This window comes from Haliotis rubra, unplaced genomic scaffold (assembly GCF_003918875.1).
Source record: "Haliotis rubra isolate DU_JTF1 unplaced genomic scaffold, ASM391887v1 Scf351, whole genome shotgun sequence".
NCBI classification, from domain to species: domain Eukaryota; kingdom Metazoa; phylum Mollusca; class Gastropoda; order Lepetellida; family Haliotidae; genus Haliotis; species Haliotis rubra.
This window is the reverse complement of record NW_025767026.1, coordinates 364,226-384,835: the sequence shown is the minus strand read 5'-3', so window position 1 is coordinate 384,835 and position 20,610 is coordinate 364,226. Positions and strand designations below refer to the sequence as shown.

General features: G+C 39.9%; 1 protein-coding gene across 6 annotated transcripts in view; it reads right to left on the bottom strand.

Moving 5' to 3' along the window:
* LOC124285083 (POU domain, class 6, transcription factor 1-like) overlaps positions 1-19,399 on the bottom strand; it is a 94,179-nt gene extending 74,780 nt beyond the window's left edge. For 5 of the 6 annotated variants that reach the window (XM_046721237.1, XM_046721242.1, XM_046721243.1 and 2 more), the window contains exon 1: positions 19,322-19,399. The gene's annotated coding sequence lies outside the window, so the exon portion shown is untranslated. Of the gene's footprint in view, positions 1-19,116; positions 19,247-19,321 lie in introns of those variants that run through there. The other variant, XM_046721239.1, reaches the window with a different exon arrangement.
* Between the last annotated feature and the right edge of the window lie 1,211 nt (positions 19,400-20,610).

Sequence of the window (20,610 nt, the reverse complement as noted above, 5' to 3'; positions counted from 1 at the left end):
CAATCCACAGACACTGTGCCAACATGGACAGCTGGACACGGCTTCAACTATTACGTGGTCGCCATCAGTTACCACCACTGGATCCCTCAGATTCCAGTCTTCGGAAATCTTCAACAAACTGCTTGACAGATCCTTGGGGGTAGTTTCTGTACTGAATGGGAAAGTTTTAATCATTTCAGTTCGAAATGCCCATGCATCGTCAATAAAATTTACCATCACTGTCATATTGTAATCGCCACGGTCTGATCGCCATATTTCAGTCGTAAGGCAGTGCTTAACCGCCTGAGACACTTCTTTCATAACTTTTGAATGTTTGCTCCGATACATTGGGGTAAGGACATCCTCAACAAACTTCTCCTGATCTGGTAGGGAGAATTCAGGACACATCACCATGCACAATTCTTGAAAACTAGGAGATTCAATATCACTTAGAGGTTTCAAATCAGCAATGAAATGTTTGGCAATTGCTTGTGTGATGTCATCTTGTTTTGTATAGTTGGATGTTGGTTTGGAAGAGGTAGTGGCATTACTGTCGCTCATGTCCGTTTGTACAGCTGAAGAAAAACATTCTTCTACATGTTTACGCTTCAGATGCTGTGACAGATTGGATGTGTTTTGAAAATATTTCATCTTTAATCCACAGAGAGTACAGTACGCCGATGTTTTGTCCACATAATTACCTTGACTGTCAACTTCAAACTTAAAGTGCTCCCATACAGGGCTTGTAGCATTACCCCAGAATGCCCTGTAAAAAGATGGCGGTTCATAGATGACTTCCCCTTCACTCTGATTACGTGTGAAGGTTTCGGCATAGACGGGCGTTTTCTTCACACAAACAGAACCCAGTTTCCTCTCCGTGACTTTCTTCATGTTACTCTTTTGGTCAGACACAGCTGACAAATTGAAATATTTCACATTTAAGAAGGGTTTCTTCTGGATCTGATGGCGCTTCTCTAAATGGTACGCCATGTTGGTTGTGTTGTGGCAGTACCTCAGCTGCGTGTTGCACAGCATGCAGTACATGATAGTCCTGTCAATGTAATTGCCGTCCTTGTCAGCTTCAAACCTAAAGTGTTCCCACACATTACTCGTGGTATGTCCCCAAAACTTGCGAAAATATTTCTTCACAGAAGTGTTCTTGGGTTCGTCACTCCTTGCTTTAAAATCCGTCTTGGCACAGATCTCCCTCCGACACTTTTCAGCCAATCGTTTCACCAGATCCTGTTTCTGCTCCGGCGTCATCAAACTCTCATCCTCTAGCATGGAGGGATTGACGTGTCTGACACCAGGATGCTGGTTGACGATGTGCAAGTGCAGGTTCGCTGTGTCCTCCTTAAACTCCAGCCTGCAATCGCACAGCGTACAATACACCACCTCAACGTCCAGATAATTCCCATCATCATCCACCTCAAACTTGAAATACTCCCACACATCATCAGCTCCTTCCTGCCAAAAACTTTTCAAAATTCTTATCCCATCTGCAGACTCCTCTTCACCATCCATCCTTGCTCCTCCTGAAGTTCCTGCCCTCGTGGATGAAGAAGCATTTTGATACTCAACAAAGTTGCTGATGACATTTTCACCTTCTTCTTGTTTAATCACTGTGTTGTCTGCAGCATCATCGATGTACACCATTGAACGTCTTGGTGTCTGATTTCTCACTCCAGGGTGCTTCCTGTCCAGGTGGTTGGACATATTGGTTGTATTTCCACAATACCTCATCTTCAGACCACACAGCATACAATACATGGACTTTTTATCCACATATTTAGTACCTGCCTCTGTGACCTCAAATTTGAAATAATCCCAGACGTGGCTAATAGAACGACCCCAAAAACTTTTCAAAAGCATTCCATTGTGTCGTTCACACCCAGGGGGTTCCTCCATTTTGCCTGCCCAGTGTTAACTACAACCTGAGACAGAAGCCAATGTTGATTGAACACTTCTATTCGCCTTCAAAATGGCGTCAACAAAGTGGTAAAGCAGCTAAATTTAGTCCCGCATTGATCCACATTGTTGCATGCTATCACCACTGAAGCTCACTGCAGAAGCCAGTCGATGCATCGAGAATGAGGTCAAGGTATTTATAGAACTGCCTGAGCCACAAGCCGTCTGCTTGATCACAGTGTAGCCAGTATCTTGATGACGGAACTACTTTCAAAACTGTTGGATGTTATCAAGTTGTCGGACAGGTTTTATGTCTGATTCACTTTACAAATAACTTGAACATAAAGCTATTTTTTTTATCAATTAAGAAACAATCTTCCCAAGTTGTAAATTATTTCTTTAACTAATAAACTAACAGTTTTGCCCTCAGTTTTATTTAATCCTTTCCAAACCGAGTACTATTCATGGACAATTAAAACTATTTCATATGTTACATATTTCTTTGTAAAACACTCAGAATGTTAAAAAAAATGAATTCTATAAAACATTAAATGTCATTTTTCAAAACCTTACTCTTGCCAAGTAAGCATGATTTTGTGTGTTAATATCCATAATAAATACCCTATATATGGCATGGTTCATAAATAATACCATAAATCATTGATAATTTCAATCAATAAATTGTTAAACATATACTGGTGTGTAAGTGGGTCCTGAACTACATAAGGATGCAGCCCATGGTGATTCAAACAGGTATATTAGAAATGTCTGCTGCCACCTGACCAATATATTAGAAATTTAACAAAATCACATAATTCTAAATAGCAGCCATTCTACAAAACATTTCATCACTCTACCAGAAGTTTCATGCCATTACAATCATTGGTCTGTGAGACTTCATGCAGAAAATAACAAATATCTACGGCTTGTGTAACACTGGACACTCTGGACAACAAGACTGCCTTGACATTGGACTGTCTTGATTAAGTTAACAGGACTGTCTTGACATTAAGTTAACAAGACTGTCTTGACATTAAGTTAACAAGACTGTCTTGACATTAAGTTAACAAGACTGTCTTGACATTAAGTTAACAGGACTGTCTTGACATTAAGTTAACAGGACTGTCTTGACATTAAGTTAACAGGACTGTCTTGACATTAAGTTAACAGGACTGTCCTTGACATTACATTAAGTTAACAGGACTGTCTTGACATTAAGTTAACAGGACTGTCTTGACATTAAGTTAACAGGACTGTCTTAAGTTAACAGGACTACATTAAGTGACATCTTGACATTAGTTAACAGGACTGTCTTGACATTAAGTTAACAGGACTGTCTTGACATTAAGTTAACAGGACTGTCTTGACATTAAGTTAACAGGACTGTCTTGACATTAAGTTAACAGGACTGTCTTGACATTAAGTTAACAAGACAGTCTTGACATTAAGTTAACAGGACAGTCTTGACATTAAGTGAACAGGACTGCCTTGACATTAAGTGAACAGGACTGCCTTGACATCAAGTTAACAGGACTGTCCGGTGACAGTCTTGATATTGGTAACAGGACATCAAGTTAACAGGACTGCCTTGACATTAAGTTAACAGGACTGCCTTGACATCAAGTTAACAGGACCGGGTGAGTGAGTGAGTGAGTGAGTGAGTGAGTGAGTGAGTGAGTGAGTGAGTGAGTGAGTGAGTGAGTGAGTGAGTGAGTGAGTGAGTGCATCACCCCCAGCAATGTTTCTGCTGCGCTACCATGGGAAACACCCGAAATCAGCTCAACACACTGTACCAATCTTGGAACCAAACCCAGGCCTTCCATGTGAACATTCAACCAATAACCTATTCCAGAGCTCTATCATGGAATAATTATTCATACAAATTCATTATTAATTAGTACCACTACAAGCAATATATTAGGATTCAGATATTAGGAAAATATATAGAATATTAGTTTCATCATGTATCAGTAATAGCTTAGAGAAAGACCCCAGTCAAAAGTAGTAAAACTCATCTCACAGACATACTATTGAAAAAGGTGTAATTTACGGCTGCACCATTTCACAGATGTTCAAGATAAAATCCTAGCCTAAGGTATCAAGGACTCAAGCTGTTAGTAACACAAAGTTATGTCTAGACATTTTAATAAACTGCTTTGATAAAGAAAACATGTCATCATCTATATGACAATAACATTAAGCAAACACCAACTTAGGGTCATAAAGACATGGCCCAGAGTAAACACATCTATTGTAATCCAAGCACCTATAATTGACACATCAACTTAGGCTCGTTAAGATCTAGCCCAGGGTAAGCATCCAAGCATCCAGTAAAAGTGCAAACTAGATTAGTGCCAGTTGAAATTGGATTAGCAGGATTAAGTACTCACGCTGTCTGATCAATGAAGTTGTTTTTGTAGGACACACCCCATTTTGTTATATTCTGTATTTCATTGGTTATTGTAGGTTACACCCATTTTTTGTATCAGTCAACGAATCATAATCTCTTCCTTGTTTCAATATTAGATAAATAGTCACTATCTCCATTTGTTTGTCAGTAGGGTTTAGACTCCCAACACAGGTCAGCTCTAGCCCTCAGCCCAGAGGGTTATACCAACTCTCTGTGGCCACCCCATGTTATTCCGTTCTTGTAAATAAAATTGTGATTAGCTTCTTGTGACCTCGGACTCTTTGCTGAGTTAATTCCCCCAAGCAGACCAGCACACCAGTTAGATAAGGGGTTTCACCGGCACCATCACTTGGACCCAAGACCAGTATCATAATAGCTTTCCTGAGATCTGATCAGGAAAGGGTCAACAGTCTGTCTTGAAATAATCTCAGTGTTACTGGTGTTAATTATCTCTGCCTACAGTATTCACAATTAACATGATGTTCCTCAACACCTAATTCAGGTGACCAACAGGTAATAACGTTATGTAAACAACCAGGTAAGCATACAATGACTGTTTCCATAGTAACCGGGTCAGTCCACTTAATTACATAGAAACAGAATGGGGGAATATACACAACACAGATATGTACAATATGGCTTTATGTATTCTGTTTCTTGATATTAATTCACATTTGATTTGCCAATGTAGTGAAACTGTTATAACATGCATGTATGTGATACAGCAAATCAGACAGAGTTAGTTATTCTATGTACTAAGTGCAGACAAGTTGCCAAGTCATTTACGGCAAATTTCAAGCCTTTAAAACAAACCACTTTGTAGTGAAAATGAACATGTGTTTATTTTTCTAAAGCTACTTTCTTGAGCCAACATTTTAGGAGCCAAGCCATTTTAAAAAGAGACAACCCGGTTTACCACGGAACCAAGCCTGTTTACCTAGGAACCAATTCAGTTTCACAAGGAGCTAAACCAGTTTACCTAGGAACCATTTCAGTTTCACTAGGAGCTAAGCCAGGTTACCTTGGAACCATTTCAGATTCACAAGGAGCAAAGCCATTTTACCTAGGAAAAATTTCAGTTTCACAAGGAGCCAAGCCAGTTTACCTCAGAACCAAGCCAGATTACCTAGGAACCATTTCAGTTTTACAAGGAGCTAAGCCAGTTTACCTTGAAGCCATTTCTGTTTCACTAGAAGCTAAGCCAGTTTACCTAGGAACCATTTCAGATTCACAAGGAGCCAAGCCAGTTTAACAACTACAAATTCAAAATAAATACAAGAGTAAAACAATGTGTAACAACATAATTCTGAGAGTCTAGTATCAATAAATGTTGATGATTCATGAGATATGACACCACTCCCACAACTATCCACTCCACTATCCCATTCATGACTGAGCTGCCAACATCCTTTGTTGTACAAGCACTGCTGATACGGTAACATGGCATTTCCTGCCAAACCACCTGTCCAAGAGTGAACTTAACTCAGAACTGTATTACAGTAAACCTGGGTCAGCTTATTGTATGGATATGATCTGCTGATCCTTGCACAGCTAAGGGAGACAACTCTGCACCACAAAGTTTAGCCCTTTAACAAACTGGCTGTATCACTCAAATTATAGCATTTACTGTATATCAACTCTCAGCAGTCTATCTCTTAAGGACCTAGAGAATTGATGAAGAAATGAATTGATTTCAAGTCTAGAATTATTCAGTAAGTCTAGATTGCCTCAGCTTCTGAGTATTCTTCTGGGCTCCCTTAGACCCGTGAAGATCCGGGTTAGAATTGGTCTTCAGTAACCCATGCTTGTCATAAAAGGCAACAAGGAGACAAAGTCATCAATATCCCCTGCAATGGCAAAATAATCTTCATGATTATGTCTGCGAGTTATGATTATGTCAAATATTTAGGTGTGTGTATAGAAAAGTGGAAGGAGAGTATTGAAAGGTTTTTAAAGTTCTGCTCCAGAAAATAGCACTATCAATTTCAGTCTATGTCAAACTTGTTGCCATGGAAATGCCAAAAATATTTTATTCAGAATTCCAAAACTACCAAAAGGCACCAGTACACCACCAGATCTATGTATGTGCCAAGTTCGGTGAAGAAATAGAGAAAGGTTTTAGAGTTCAGCTCCGGAAAAGAGCACAACCACCAATTTCAGGCTAAGTCAAAACTTGTTGCCATGGAAATGCCAAAAATATTTTATTCAGAATTCCAAAACTAGCAAAAGGCACCAGTACACCACCAGATCTATCTATGTGCCAAGTTTGGTGAAGAAATAGTGAACGGTTTTAGAGTTCAGCTCCGGAAAAGACAAATGTGCACGGATGGACGGTCGGACGCACGCACGGACGGAGTCCATATTAATCCCCCCTGCAAAACGCATTGCGGGGGATAACTAACAGGAACAGGTGGTCAGGCTCACGAACCTGGTTGACACGTCACAGTATCCCAATTGTTTGTATCATTCTGTTAATCACTGGATTGTCTGGTCCATTTACAGACCGCCGCCATATTATAGCTGGAATATTGCTGAGTGCTGCGCTAAACAACAAACCAACCAACCAACTGGCTCCTTTGGATATTATGCTGTATTGTAACAAAAATGTTTGAATAAGATATCTTCTGGGACTAGATGTAAATCTCCTTGTCAGTGTTAAATAGGCTGATAACACACACAGATCAATTGAGTGAAGGCAGCAGTCAAAGAACAAGCTGTATCCCAGCAACCGGAATAAACCAGTGGTTGATAGTATGAGAGACAAACAACACAATCCAGTCCCCTCTCCCTGTGGATGTAGTCAACCAGATCACACACTGTAAACACTCAACCGAGACCTAGCCAGCACACACAAACATCTACAGTGAAGGATGTAGACTAACTCTCAGTTTCTGGACATATATATCATTTTGATAGAAACAAAGAATTAATTTTAAATTGAAAAGGAGCTCCAGTGAGAAGGGAAATTCAGAACCTGAACAAGAGGAAATCTAAACTTGCATCATTAAGGTGAGGTGAGGTGAAATTGGGTTTAACGTCGTCCTTGAGAATATTTCGCTCATATGACGACGTGCATGCTTGTGTATGTGTATGTGCGGCTGCTTGTACTAGCCCAGACTGAAGCTGGTTCTATAGTGCTAGCCCACTGAGATACCATGCCGCAGTGAAGCATGAATACCCTACTCAGACACATTATACTGACTCCGAGCCGACCAGTCCTTGTTGTACCCATTAATGCCGAGCGCCAGGCAGGGACCAACAAGTACCATATTTTAACGTCTTTTGGTATGACGCAGTCGGGGATCGAACCCGCGACCTTCCGCTCTCCGGGCGGACGGATCATTAAGGGCTTTAACATAGGGCGGAAGGGAAATAATGCAGTATATGGACTGTGAGACAGACTAGGAAGGATGTCCATGTGATCGTTTGTTTGTTGTTCAACACAAGTTTGGGTTACTGAAGACCAATTCTAATCAAATTCTTCACAAGGAGTGCTTGAACTTCAGCACTAATGGCACAGATAAATCTTCATGGCACGGTCAAAATAAGCTCAGTGTGCCTACAGGGCACAAATTGGAATCGTATTATCTAACTTGTAGTGAAATATCATTGATCGAGTTCACAGACGAACCAAACCTTTCGAGTTCTGGCCATAAACATAAATTTCATAACCACCAACTAATGGAAACAGTTGTGGTTGACTGACTCATAATTCCATGTGAACGTCAGTGACCATTGAGGATAATACAATATTGACGTCAAGCATAAACAGCTAGTTCACATAATGTGCTTCACTAAACGAAAGTGCTCTTCATGTTGACACACTTCAATTCCAAAATGTATCTTCATCTCTCTGAATGCCCTGCGGATCATGAGAAAAAGTAGTCATTTAAATCCTAATGTGGTACCGTGGACTTCTTCTGCCATGAAATCCCCTGGAGGAAATGTTCATCAAACCTTTTATGAAACCCAGTGTGCAATAGGCAGTCGTCAATGAGCATGATGGGATTGTATTGTTTTCCAATGTTGAAGACGCTCACATTGATGTTTTGGTGTCCATTTTGAAATTGTATCACGCCAACACAGCTATTGCTGTAATAATAACAGATGGTGTTATCAACGTGTAAAGAAATAACTACCGAGATGTCTTCGTGTTCGGACGTTTTGTGGCTCGACTGAAATCATAACATACATTTCTACTGAGTATTTCAACATGAAAATATCATTTGGATTAATAATGATTAATAAACCTTGATTAATACATATGGCCTCAAGTCATTGAGATTACATTTTAGTATTCTGTTATTTGCTATTAATTCACATTTGATTGAAAAAGTAGTTAAACCGTGAAAACATACCTGTATGTGAGATGACAATCAGAGAACAGGGCAAGTTCTTGTATGTACTAAGTGCATACAAACTGACAAGTCATTTAAAGCAAATTTCAAACTTTCAAAACACACCACTTTGAAGTGAAAATCAAAATTTATCAATTTTTCTAATGCTACTTTGTTGATTCAACCTTCTAAGAGCCAAGTCAGTTTTTTTACCAGGAGCCAAGCGAGTTTCACTTGAAGCCAGCCTGTTTCACATAGAACCAAGCCAGTTTCACATAGAGCCAAGCCAGTTTCACTCAAGGCTAAGCCAGTATAACATGGCACCAAGCCAGTTTTACCAGGAGACAAGCCAGTTTTACATGGCACCAAGCCACTTTTACCAGAAGACAAGCCAGTTTTACATGGCACCAAGCCACTTTTACCAGAAGACAAGCCAGTTTTACATGGCACCAAGCCACTTTTACCAGAAGACAAGCCAGTTTTACATGGCACCAAGCCACTTTTACCAGAAGACAAGCCAGTTTTACATGGCACCAAGCCACTTTTACCAGAAGACAAGCCAGTTTTACATGGCACCAAGCCAGTTTTACCAGAAGACAAGCCAGTTTTACATGGCACCAAGCCAGTTTTACCAGGAGACAAGACAGGACAGTATCCAGGGCTCCAGATAATTTGTCAACATCAGGAGTACGTACTCCTTATTTTTTCAATATAGGAGTACTGGAAAAACTTAAGAGTACATTTAGAGTACTGAATGGAATTTAATGGAGTATCAGTAATCTTGTGTTTCATTTCATATATGCACCACAACATTGCTACTCTTGTGTAAACAGGTCAATAACAATATAACAATACTTTTTCAGATAAATACGTCTGTAAATGATTCTTAGACCGCACACCATTGCTGTGGTGAGTATCTGCTACGTTTTCTAAATTATTTCCTACCGTATCGTGCATATATGTTATCCATACATACGCCGATACAGCCCTTATCTGGAGCCCTGAGTATCACATGGAGTCAAGCCAGTTTCACATGGCACAAGCCACTTTTACCAGGATACAAGCCAGTATCATATGGAGCCAAGCCAGTTTCACATGCAGCCAAGCCTGTTTTACCAGGAGACAAGCCAGTATCACATGGAGCCAAGCCAGTTCTACCAGAAGACAAGCCAGTATCACATGGAGCCAAGCCAGTTCTACCAGGAAACAAGCCAGTATCACCAGGAAGCAAGCCAGTATCACATAGCACCAAGCCAGTTTTACCAGGGGCAAGCCAGTATCACATGGAGCCAAGCCAGTGTTACAAGGAAACAAGCCAGTATCCCATGGAGCCAAGCCAGTTCTACCTGGAGACAAGCCAGTATAACATGGAGCCAAGCCAGTGTTACAAGGAAACAAGCCAGTATCCCATGGAGCCAAGCCAGTTCTACCTGGAGACAAGCCAGTATAACATGGAGCCAAGCCAGTTCTACCAGCAGACTAGCCAGTATCACATGGAGCCAAGCCAGTTGTAACAGGAGACAAGCCAGTATCACATCGCACCAAGACTCAAGATGAAGTGAAAGTTTTCAAAGCAATTAATGATTTCCTGTGTCCATCATCCCATCTAGCAAAGGCCAGGTTACAGTATAAACTTCTCCAAGATTAACTTTCTCCAAGATAAAATGAGATTTACAATAATGTATTAATATTGCTGGTAAATTGCTGTCAGATTCCAAATTTTCTGAAATGGAATTCATTCCGAATAAGCGTTTATGCGAGCTCCACTGGGTAACACTCCTGTTACATGTGTCAGGAACTGTCATTAATTTTATATATATATACCTTCTTAGCTATATTAATACAATATATACACAATCTCAGCTTGTGTTTGTTCAAGTAGTATACACAATGGTGGTACGGGACCAGGTCCCCCCCCAAGGGCTCAATTAAAAATTTGAGCCCTTGGGGAGTCCCTAATCCTGTACCACCATTGTGTATACTACTACTCAGTTGCATGCAAAATTTGATGAAAATCGGTCGATTGGTTTCTGAAATATTGACTTTTAAGTGAGCATGGGGTAGGTTGGGAAAAAGGCTTGGGTCGCCTCGGTGGTGGTTGCTCCTCCGAGCGCTGTGGGCGGACGAGTCGCAGTGCGTGTGCGTGTGTCTCTCTCGGATTGGTGTACGGGTGGGTGGCTGGCTGGCTACATTAAGCATAAAAATAGGCATGCAAGACTGATAAAAAAATCATGATGAGAAACTATCATCACACGGTTGGTGATGTGTAAGGGACTGTGACGTGAGGTATGATCATCAACTCCTCTCTGACGAATGCTCTCGGCGGTCCGTCTTTCAAGTAGTACAAGTTCGGTTCGCCGTCTTTGATATTAACAAGGTCTACGTTGTACGTTTTCATGGACCATATCGGATCGCTGGTGCGTTTTCTGCTGTCTCCCTCATATTCTCCAGGCTGGTACAAGTACCTAACGCTGACCCGGTCCGGTAATGTTTTCTCTGTTTTATCGCGACGTGTTGATGCCGACGACGATTCGACAGATTTCATTTTGATGTCTTCGACGGGTCTCTTGCCCACAAGTCTGGTGACTTCGTTGTTGATGACATCCACCACTCGCGGTAAGCGTACAACCCATTCTGTGTTTCTGTTTCCGGGATCCATTAAATCCTGCGAGTATTGGTGCGAGAACAGGCGTTCGGCTAGGGTGCAATTGAATCTCTTAACGATGGCTTGGCTACGGTGAGCTAACGTCTAACTTGGACACTTGTGCTTGGCCAGCAGCTGCTACACGGCTCCCATGAACTTCGGCGTTTAAATGTCAAATTTTATTCTCGGGATGTATCGAGGCACCGGCAGGTAGACTTCGGACCAAGATTCGAACCAAGTCTCATAAAAACACCGTCATTTGCGAAGACGAGAAAACAAAATTCATAGAACAAGGGAAGCAACAGGCCCGACAAGCCTTCCTTACGAAAACCAAACAAATTATTATCGGAGAAGATTCATAATAAATTGCTTCGCGGACATCAACATCACAGCCGAGACTTAGTGAGCACCCTTGATGACGTCGCGGTGGTTGTAACAATAGGTAAAGATAGAAAGGTTAAAATAGAAAGATAGAAAGTTTTTAAAAATAGTAGCAAAACATCCCTGGTAGCCACAATTCCCCTAGGGTGAAGTAGAAAGATGAAGGTTGCGCAACTTCTCCCTAGGGGACTTATGTGTCGGCTACCTTTCTCTCACCATGACAGTGCCCCCAATTCAGCTGAGTGCAGCTGATGTGATCCTGATTCCTTGCTACCACCAACGAAACACACGAAAGTTGCAAGGAACCGACTGAGGCAACAGTGGGATACGAACACACAATGCATAGCTGCGCGACTACACATCCTAAGTCCACACCTCAACCAATTGCGCTACCAGGGACTTGATAGCTACATTTCGGTTTAACAGGTCTATCCTGAGATTGCATCATCCTCCTAACCTAGGCTCCGTCTATAGAAACGCAAAGGATGTCTTGAACCCGTTTTATAAGCTGAGCGCACCAGACTTCTAGAAACAGTTTATCACAAATTCTACTTCCACATCAAATATTTCAGAAACTATTCCACCTATTTTCATCAAATTTTGCATGCAACTTAGTAGTAGTATACACAATGGTGGTACGGGATTAGGGACTGCTTAAGGGCTCAATTTTTTGTCGGGCCTGCTTTGAATTTTTAAATTGAGCCCTTGAGGGGACCTGGTCCCGTACCACCATTGTGTATACTACTGTTCATTATTTGTGATGGGTGTGGGGAATTGCCCTACTGGTTACAAAACATGGGTGGGGAAATGTCATGTGGGGAATTGTCCTGATGGGGAAATGTCCGTACACCGTATATCCAATAGGAGTAAACAACAATTTTAATGAGATATTTGAGCCCTAAAGCTTTGGGATATTGACCAACACTTGCATGGAATGTATGTGTCCGGTGTCTGGAAAAAAACTCAGACTCTTGTTATGAAAGGACAAAAATATCTTCTGTCAAGGCAAAAAATGTTTGGTTTCACTGATGATAAAATAAAAACTGTCACAACACGACATCCTCTCAAGGGTAATTATTTCTTGAGATGTCACAAGGCTGTCTGTATGATCTCATTTATTTTCTTTTGAATTTTTATTTTTTTGTATTCCAAAATGGCAGCGATCTTTCTTCGTGAAAGTAGGTCTCTCATTTGAGTGAGAAGTTTCTTTCTCTTTTACTTTATACATACCTAGACATTGACATGTATTTCTTTTACTGAATTTGACAGTTCTTATTGCCTGCTTCTGGAACGTTTTTTTGTATTATCTCTTGACTGAATGTGAGTTTAGATGATTTCACAGCATTAGTATTCTGACATCACATCACCTATAGATTATCTAGTCTAGAGCAGACATACGTGTTGACAGCATGGGCAACTGCCGTTTAGAAAACATGGACACATGATCAACCTGGTCGGGTCTAGGACAAATGCCACCCGCACAAAAACCACCCGGACAAATGCCACCCGGACAAAAAACACCCAGACAAAAGCCACCTAGGACAAATGCCACCCAGACACACTGCAACCACCATTTCACCCTAATACTAGACTCCAATCAACACTCTGGACTGATCCACATTCTAGACCGTGATCCACACTCAGGTTGATCCACATTCTAAACCCCGATCCACACTCTGGACTGACCCACATTCTAGACTCCGATCCACACTCCATACCCCAATCCTCACTCTAGACTTTGATTCACACTCAAGACTGATCGACATTCTAGACCCTGATCAACACCTTAGACCTCGATCCACACTCTAGACTTTGATTCACACTCAAGACTGATCCACATTCTAGACCCTGATCCACACTCACGACCTCGATCCACTCTCTAGACCTCGATCCATGCTCTACTTCCCGATCCACTCTAGACCTTGATCTATGCTCTAGACCTTAATCCACACCCTAGACCCGAATCCATGCTCTAGACTGATCCACACCCTAGACCCCAATCCATGCTCTAGACTGATCCACACCCTAGACCCCAATCCACGCTCTAGACTGATCCACACCCTAGACCCCAATCCACGCTCTAGACTGATCCACACCCTAGACCCCAATCCACGCTCTAGACTGATCCACACTCTAGACCCCAATCCACGCTCAAGACTCTGATCCACACACTGGACCCCTTCCACATTCTAGACTGATCCATGCTCTAGACCCTGATCCATGCTGTAGACTAATCCATGCTCGAGACCATGATCTTCACTCATGTTATGGATCATTCCCGTCCCTGATCTTCACTCCCGGATAGTCATTTCAGTCCCTGATACCCAGTCTAGTTTTGGATCTTCACTCTAATCCTTGATCCTCATTCCCCTCCCTCATCGTCATTCTCGTCCCTGATCCTCATTCTAGTCCCTGATCCTCGCTCGAAATAAACTGAGTATGGAGTTCAGAAGTGTTTTGGGTTTTTTAAAACATATTATCAAAGGATTAAGTCATAGAGCTGTCTCATGGCTACACTGAGTATCCAAGATTATGAGTGAGTGAGTTACGCCGCTTTTAGCAATATTCCAGCAATATTGCGTCAGGAAACACCAAAATTGGGGAATCAAACCCAGATGTATGACATGGAAAGCAAAAGCTGTAACCACTATGCTACCGTACCCATCCCCTTCACCCCCACCCACTACCCCCGAGTTTATGGGAATCTATTACCTGTAAATCTGGATCATCCTAATCAGACAAATAAGGTGAGGTGAGGTGAGGTGAAATTGGGTTTTACATTGTGCTTGAGAATATTTTGCTCCTATGACGACGTGCATGCGCGTGTATGTGTATGTGCGGCTGCTTGTACTAGCCCAGACTGAAGCTGGTTTTATAGTGCTAGCCCACTGAGATATCATGCCGCAGTGAAGCATGAATACCCCACTCAGACACATTATACTGACTCTGAGCCGACCAGTCCTTGTTGTACCCATTAATGCCGAACGCCAGGCAGGGACCAACAAGTACCATATTTTAACGTCTTTTGGTATGACGCAGTCGGGGATCGAACCCGCGACCTTCCACTCTCCAGGCGGACGCTCTAACCACTACACTACGGAGGCGGTCGACAAATAAGGAATTCTAACCGACAATTATAGGATTCTGGTCTACTGAAGGGACACAACTCTGCCTTTAACCACCCTTTCTCTAGTCAAGCCACTAAGCAGAGTCAACAACGATGATGTCAGTTATATATTCTCAGATTATGGTTGATCTGTAACACTCTAAGCACAACAAATTCATTCATTCATTCAGAACAAATTAATCCTTCATTCACCATCCAATCCATCCTTCCATTTACCCATGTCACACTTACACGTAATCACAACAGGAGACAGCCAACAAGGTGTTAATTGTCTCGCTGTCTGATTACACATACATCAAAAATAGTTCCGGCTGAGTGATCACAGACACCTTCACAGCCCCACCCCAGGGGTCATCTGGCCTGCCCCCACATGTCTTTGTCCATCATGCTTCATGTCCACACTGACAGGTGGTCAGCAATTACATGTTGTGGTAATCTCTGGTCATTGTGATTGAAAAATTGTAATCTGTCATACAGACCCTGAAACAAATATCCAAGAAAGCCCATGCAAGTCTAGAATATGTGGCAAGTCTGGAGAAGCTGTTTGGGCGCCTTTTCATTATATCGTATAATCATTTTTATGAAAAGAGATTTCTGTAAAATATGTTCACTTCAGAGACTAGATGTTAGTCTGCAATAGTGGGTAAAGCCCAATATAATCTACCTGTTTATATCTGCGTGAAAAAATCCGTTTTTTGACACGAATACTTCAGCATGATGGTTATTTTGAGATAAAACAACAAAAAGGGATTAAAGTAACTCAGTTGACAATATTCCGTTTTGGATATGTATTCTGCCGAAATATTAAATTAAGATGAATTCCGTGTGAGAAATCATTAATCGCATTATGTCGGAAAGCGCATGTTAAATCTCCAAATCTCCAAATCATCATCATCATCATCATCATCATTTATTAATACTATTGCCTATCATACTTCAGACAAAGACTGTTTGATTATGTTTATAAATGAACAATGTTTGATATTGCCTTGAGCAGTAGTTCAGATTTTGTTGCCTGTCATCCAAAGTGGGGAACTCTGGTGAAAAAATGAAAATATAAGACGAACATTCAAACAAAAACATTTGACAGAAAGCAGCACTCAACTTGACATATAACCATCAAACACAAAACACAGTTACAAAACCATGTATATCGCGTTACAGCTGAAACATCTACAGACTGAAACAGGTGCCTGTTTTTAAGACTATTGAATCTATGTAACAAACAATTTGATGTGTATCCAGTAGTGGTGTTCCGATTAATTGAAATAATCGAAGATTGGTCGCAGTGACCAAACGACCAAGCAATCGATCACATTTTCTCATAATCGAACATAAACAATTTTGGAACTACTCTTTTAGTCTTTGAAATACTTGACAATGGAACATATCTTAGAAGTTGTCAGGGCCTGAAAACGTGTTTATTCACTTCACTATCTGAAAATATTTCTCTAAGACTCCGGGAAGTTAATGTTCATGATATATCAGTCATCACTTTAAAGTAGCAAGTTGCATCATGTTATACATATCTGCAATAACAACCTGGATAGGAAAATCTAAAAAATGACGCTAACCAATTTTTTTCAATGATTGTTCGTTGCTTATGAAGCAATCATCATTGTGAGATTTCAACCAATTCCCAACACTAGTATCCAGTCGACAGAGGGCACCTGTTTGATTTGACAAGACGTAAATTTAAAGATCGGCAGTTGTGTCATTGTTACATTGAAATGGCCAGGTCAAGTAAAAAAATGTCTACTTACGACACTACTGTGCAATAGTTGCCGTGTGTGAAACACGCATTATGTCGGAAAGCGCACACTAAATCTCCAAATCATCATCATCAATCACGTTAACAGTAAACTAGTAGTTCACAAGTATGTTTGACAAGTTTTTTATGAGGTTTACTAATCTCCAACTCGCACATTTATGTTAATTTATTACCCTGAAAATGGCAACCACAAACATACATAAGATGTGCTGGCGATTAGGTGCCTGACAGTGAGAGTGTGGGTTTGAATCCTGGATGGGACTCAACCCAACAAAGTACTAGAATCTGAACTTTACTGAGAAAGTGTAATCCCAAATATAACACAGGTTACATTTGACCACTTTCTAAATGGCACTGTGTATTCAAGAAACATTTGTTCCAATTACACTTGATTCGTACTGAACAGAATCACTGACTTCACTAAAAGAATGGATTCCGATCTTGAATATGTATTTGAATATTTGAAACCATGATAGACGTTTCACTGAATAACTGACACAAGTGCATGAATGAATCAAAATCTCATTGTTAATATTACGTGTTCAGTAGTGAGATTGTAATATGCAGACGTCTGTGTTGTAAACATGGGGCAGCGTAAATAACGTTCCTCTATTTCTGCATATTCACAGATCATATGATCAATCAATCCAGCCCATATTTGTATTTTTACAGATTCTTTCAGGTTACATACTTAAATTGGTATTTTTGTTTTCTTTGTGAGGCTATTGCGTACCTTACTTGCATTACGATACATGTTTGCATATTTAACACCTTGTGATGTGAGATACATTGTAACTTTTGCAAAAAGCAGCCCAAGTTTGAATATGGTGATTCTAGTCCAGACAAACTTACCATGTGATTTTGACTAAAATCTTTTTGAAAATCCGGCTAAAAGACAAATTTGGATTGGTAGGCTGAAGTACTTCACTCGCACTGGATTGGTGAATCATTACTGAAATTGTGATTTTAGTTGCTTGTCTGAAGCCCCAGTCTAGTAAAAATCTGTTCTGTAAGCTCAGCAAATGGTAATCCATTTGAAAACACTGATATCCAACATAAACGATGATAAGCCCCATGATTGGTATAGTAGTCTCAATGTTTTCTACCTCAACTGTAGAAATAATAATAAGTTAACATGCAAGTAGTATTTGAGGTTTGAATAATCAAGATAAGAAAATGTACTTGCCAGATGAATGTTTCATTAAAAATGAAATGTATTTGATCAATAAGCAAGAATAAAAACAAACATGGAACAAACATTAATTCACTCTCACACAAACATATATGTTCCCCACATAAAAACTGTATTTGTTCATTGTTTATGACAAGTTATGAGTAATCGTTGTACTGCTCCTGACAACGGCTGAACTTTTTTCTGTCAGTGGCTGAGTAAAGTTATATGATGCTTATAGCAATATTCTAGAACATTCACAACAGGGGATTCTGTGAATGGGCTTCACAAATGGTGCCCCTGAGGGAAATTAAACTCCAATTTGCAAGACAATATCCTTATTATGCCACCCTTGTGTTTCTCAATGAAATTAAAGAACAACAGCAAAACAACAAATTTGATTTTTAGAGTCATTTTGGTCAATAAACCTTATCTTTTTATTAATGACTAGCAAAACATTTACTTTCTTATCATCGTATTGCATGCTTGTTGACAATGCAAATCTCATAGTTATGAGGAACAGAAGTATTTTTAATTGTTTTTTTTCAAACATTAATCATTTTTATATGCTCATAATTGTTCTACACAAATTTCTTTTAAATAACTGTATTATTTCATTTTTTATTATTTATTATCTTTAAAGAATTTCCTGCTGGACAATAGTTTACTGTGTTTGTCAACAAAAATTAGCTTTATTATGCTCTCTGAAGTTTTCTATTGAAATATTTGATTGCAATTAAATACATTTATTCAACTGAAACAAACAAATTGATCACACTGACAAAGTCTCCCTATTTAATAATACTTCTGCTAACTCAACTGTCAGTCATAACAATATGAATTATTCATTCTGAATATAGTCTGTTTTAAGTTTTTATTTCAAAATTCTTCATCTAAGCAAAAACAATTAACAAATTTGAAACTGTTAAATTGGTTACAAAAACAAACAGATAAATTTTCAATTTAACAAATGTTCAAAACCAACTCAAAAGTCACTAAAATTTATATAAAATGTATTACTACACCTTAGTCTAATTGCAATTTGGATGCACTTTTCATAATAATTAACAATAAATTATGATAATACTAGTAAACAAACTGCTGTCAGATTGATAAAAGCACATGGCCGGCTTGCCGCAGTCAGAAATAAACAAGTTGTCAATCAACAGTGATATATGCGTACGAAGCCGGTGTATATTGTCTGTAGATCACACTGGTAAATTCGAAAAGATGGATCCAAAGACAAAATGCATTCTCTGGCCCCGGACAGGCCAAAACGATCGTGATGCGACGGTAGGAAGCATGTTGAAATACCGCACACAATAAATTATGATAATACTACACCATCTTATGTACATGCGCCAGATATTAAAATTTATACAACTCACCAAATATTCGAAATTCCTCAGCGAAATTTGCCAAATTTTCCGACAAACTGCGAAATAAAGATGTATCAGGAAAGGTAACGATGTCGTCTAAATAAATGCCATCCCTAGAAATACGCCGACTGACAATGCACCTAAGCACATGTGCATGTTAATAAATTATGTTAATGATAATTCGTCATAAATAAATATTAGATGTCCCACCTACCTCCAGAAGCTCTACGCCGAGAATTGGATTTGCCAAACAATGGCAAGTCGAATGCGACCGGGAATTTCTATTTTTGGGCACAAGGTTGAACTAATAGTGGGTACCTGCTAAATGCTATATTCTTCACGACTAATTATGTATGCAATTGTAGGCGTCTGTTGGACATATAGGGACGGCTTGTTCGTATTTTTATTCTTATAAGGAAATGCTCCTGTTTGAACTAGTTTATGGTCGATTTCATTAGCATAATACAAAGATTATGAAAGTTATTCTATGTTTATAAACAAGGCGGTATATAGTATGAAACGATTGTATGGATTAAAATAAGAATGAAACATATTTGTGAGAACTCTTTCTGACTTGGGTGCATAAACAACCGATGACCTAGACGTGTCATGTCATAAATGATATTGATTTCTTTAGTTACATTTTTAAGTAATTATGTGCACCTGCCCGACACATTCAATATTATATGTTCTAGCCATCAATTATAATATATTCTAGTTTTCAATTATTGCCTCATCAGTTAGCATAAATTATGCAAATGTATACATTCATGATGAAAGCTAATACAGGGATGTTTATGCTAAATCTAGATGAAAACGTTATGTGTCGAGACTGCTTATAAAGCAGCAGTCGTTCCTTTAAATATAAAAATACTAAACGTAACAAAGATTGCCATAATAGCAAAATGTTGCATTAAAAGTTTTTCTTCCGGTTTATAATTAAGCGTGGACTAAATCCGGGTGCCACGAGAGTGGATCTGGAGGTCCCATAGGAATGTGGATGGGGCAGTCCCACGAGGGTGTGGATCAGATGCTTCCGGTATATCACCGGCAATGTGGATTGGATGGCTACACTAGAATTGTGGATCATGTGGTCCCACGGTAGTATGGGACATGTCGTCAGACGGCGATGTGAAACGGGAGGTCTCACGGGAATGTGGATAGAATCGCTGGATGAGAATGTGGATGAGATGGTCTCATGGAAATGTGAATTGGGTGAACCCAGGAGAATGTGGATCGGATGGTTGTGCACAGAAGACTTCGGCCATTACACTTTGATGACGTAATGACTCGCACGGGATTAACATGGATAGAAATGTCGTCATTATGTATTTGGACAGTTTGGTGCAGCTGTGGTCTTGATGCATGTCTCACCATTTTCCTGACTAACAATTTCTTGGTACACGACGCCGTTTGGAGCCCTGCATTATCATTATGGAATAATGTTGTCGATCTCTGACTTATACGAGTGGAAGTGTTACTTTTTTTAGTCTGTCTCACAGT